Source organism: Lactuca saligna, chromosome 9, assembly GCF_052625555.1.
Source record: "Lactuca saligna cultivar CGN05327 chromosome 9, ASM5262555v1, whole genome shotgun sequence".
In the NCBI taxonomy this organism is placed as follows: domain Eukaryota; kingdom Viridiplantae; phylum Streptophyta; class Magnoliopsida; order Asterales; family Asteraceae; genus Lactuca; species Lactuca saligna.
In genome coordinates, this window is record NC_136425.1 from 27781492 (window position 1) to 27784570 (window position 3079).

General features: G+C 27.8%; 1 long non-coding RNA gene across 1 annotated transcript; it reads left to right on the forward strand.

The window, feature by feature from the left end:
- The first annotated feature begins 1916 nt into the window (after nucleotides 1-1916).
- On the forward strand, nucleotides 1917-2575 carry LOC145018239 (uncharacterized). The gene is made up of 2 exons (XR_013666896.1): nucleotides 1917-1978; nucleotides 2276-2575. It is a non-coding gene; the product is annotated as an uncharacterized LOC145018239 (long non-coding RNA).
- Nucleotides 2576-3079: the final 504 nt, after the last annotated feature.

The following is a 3079-nucleotide window of genomic DNA, read 5'->3' on the forward strand; positions in this document are numbered from 1 at the left end:
AGGATCCTTCCCCTAACAACAGTAAAGATTAGTTTTTATTATATATGTTGATTTTGGTTTTTGATTTCAAGATAGTTATTATTATTATTATTATTATTATTATTATTATTATTATTATTATTACACACTAGGTTAAAACTATATAATACATGGTCCAAGAGTTAAAAATAGCATAAATAATATATAATAAGTAATTTCCTATACATAAAAAATTGAATAAGATTGAGTAACATTAAATATTTATAAAATGATATTTTTCTAATAAGATTTAACTAAAATATGACATAAATAGATATTATGTATTTATTTAGTAATTAAGGATAATTCCACAACTAAATGTCACTACAACCACAAACATAAGAATACAAACATTTAAGCTTATATCAATTGAACCAATGATAAGCATTGAAATTCCAATTATTGACCGAACTCATAAAACCTTTTATCTTTTTGTTCCGATGTTTATCTGTACATAATGGAAACCGGAAAGTACCATAAAACTGAATATTATAAACATATTTAAAGTTTCAAATAAGAAGCCCTTCAAATAAGAAGCCCAAGAAACAAAGAGAAAGAAGTTTTTGTAGTATTTTTTCTTTTAATTTATATGAATGTATTTTTTGGATCAATTGTTTGTCTAGATTGAGTATGTATGAACGAAATGGTAAAAAAAATGTTGATTTTGATGCAAGACCAACAATCAAAATGATAATTATACTTTTAATAAAAAAAAAATGCTCTTTTATAGAAAGTTTATGAAAATTTACTTGAAAAAAAGTAATAAATAAGTTGGATGTGCATCCTTGGAAAAAGATAATATAATATACAACGGATTAGTATTCAAACATTACATAGCTCTATATAATTAAAGTTTGCTCTAACTTTTCTCACAAACTTCTGCTCTTCTACCATCCAAATTTTACGAATGTTACCGACAATATATTATGTTTTGCTTGGGCTGTATGACAACCAACCATTTTGTGTTGCTCATTTTTCAGTCTTTTTCAACTTTACAACACTTTTGTCATATAATCAAATTATTAATAGACATTGTAAAAAATAACTGATTTTTTGTCATTAATAATCAAACTATGCTTATATTAAAATAAAAAAATTGTATAAATTATTGATATTATCTTTAAATTATAAAGTTGAAAATTTAAAATTTTGAAACAATTATAACAGATTAATACACGTAAAACTACAAATTAATAGGATTCTAATAAACATTGGATTTTGTTTTTTATTATTTTTTTATTTTTAAGAGTATGAGGCCCTCAATGAATTTTGGGTAACACTATTCGGCTTCTTGGGAGCACTTTGGGCTTTGGGCCGATTTTGTTGGATCTATCAGCTTTCAACGCTTGCAGCCCTCCTTACAAAGCAACGTCGCAGTCAAGACCAAAAAAAAAAACATCCCTACGATCAAACTTTAACCTAATTCTTGTTTGATAATTTTGAAATCCCTGTATTACTTTGCATTTTAGTGATACGTGTTATATTTGATTAAGTAATTATAATTAATTGGTTATTTGTGAAATGCAGTTAGGTTTTAGCCTAACGTAATTTTAGAAGCCCTAATTTCTATTACTTACATTTTTTAATGCTTTATATCTTTATGATTGTTTGTAAAAATTATGTTCTTAAATTTGATGTGTGATAATGTAATATGTTAATTACGATTCCAAACTGTGAAGTCAGTTTTTATGTGATTTTTTTAAATTTCTGAAATTATATGGTTGTTTGAAGTTTTGAACCTAGAATATAGGTCATGTGATGTTAGATTGGAATATATTTTTTTTTGTTGGAATACATATCCATCATCTGAATTTTTCAAATACCTAATATGAAAACGTGCCTAAATCACGAATAATTAATGATCCATATATAAGGGGGCCAGGGTGTGGTTTGTATATCTATATCAAAATCGGGAAAAGCTTGTTTGTGTTGATACTGCTGGTTACTCTCTTTGCTACAGGCATTTTACTTTATTCCTGTTCTACCCTTTTTGTTTATGTAATGTTAGGGCTTTTTTGTTTGATGTTGAGCTATGAAGAATTTTTTTTTTTTTTTTGTACATGTTGATTTTAATTATAATTATGGAAAGTACATGATTAGTGATGGTTTTGGAATTGTAACTAACAAACTAAATGAGATATTCGATAGAATCATCTATATGCCTGGAAGCTAGTTGAGATGTAAACATCTTTTGCATGTAAAATTATTAATAACTATTAAGATGAAAATAAATAAATATGTGTATTTTTTGTTGCAGATGAGACTTTTATGACTTTGACAGAAGCAAAGGATTGCGCAACAACGGACTATGGAGAAACTTGTGTGTCTGATCCGCAGTGTAATAATGTCTGCAAAATGAAAGGTTCTGCTAGCGGGAAATGTGATGCGAAGCTTCGTAATTGTCTGTGTATCAAGCCATGTGCTTGAACATATGCTCTCTCATTCAAATAAAGTTACTTATAAAACTATAATGTACACCAGTCACGTGACTTAATTTCATGTCATTTATGATGGTGTCTTTAATATCAATAAAAACTTTGGGTTTTTTTTTAGCATATCATGCAACTGCCCATGTATCAAACTTGGTATCAGCATATACTGCAATAATGAATTTATATGCACACATTACATTCTTGGTGTATTTGGTTATACAGACTATTATTATTAATGATTTAATCCTATTATTACTATAATAATGTTATAGATCTGCCACTGCCACTGCCACTGATGGTGGATGGGGACTGAGAGCCTTCCTCTTTTTTCCTCCAAGCTCTGATGTTATTTATGTTAAAATTCATAAAAAATAAATAAATAATTAAATTATGTAAGGGTAAAATGGTCATTTAGTCTCATTCAGATTTTGTATATGCTTTAAATGTGCACGATATGAAGGTTGATGCTTTTGGCAATAAAAGCTTAATCAAAGTGGTATTGCATCAAGGTAAGTTGGTTACATTTCATAATATAATATTAATTTTATAGTACACAAAAATTGACGATATTACCCTTTGCAGTGTTGTTCCTGGGGCTTGGCTCTTGGAGTAGGAGGAGCACCTTTGGT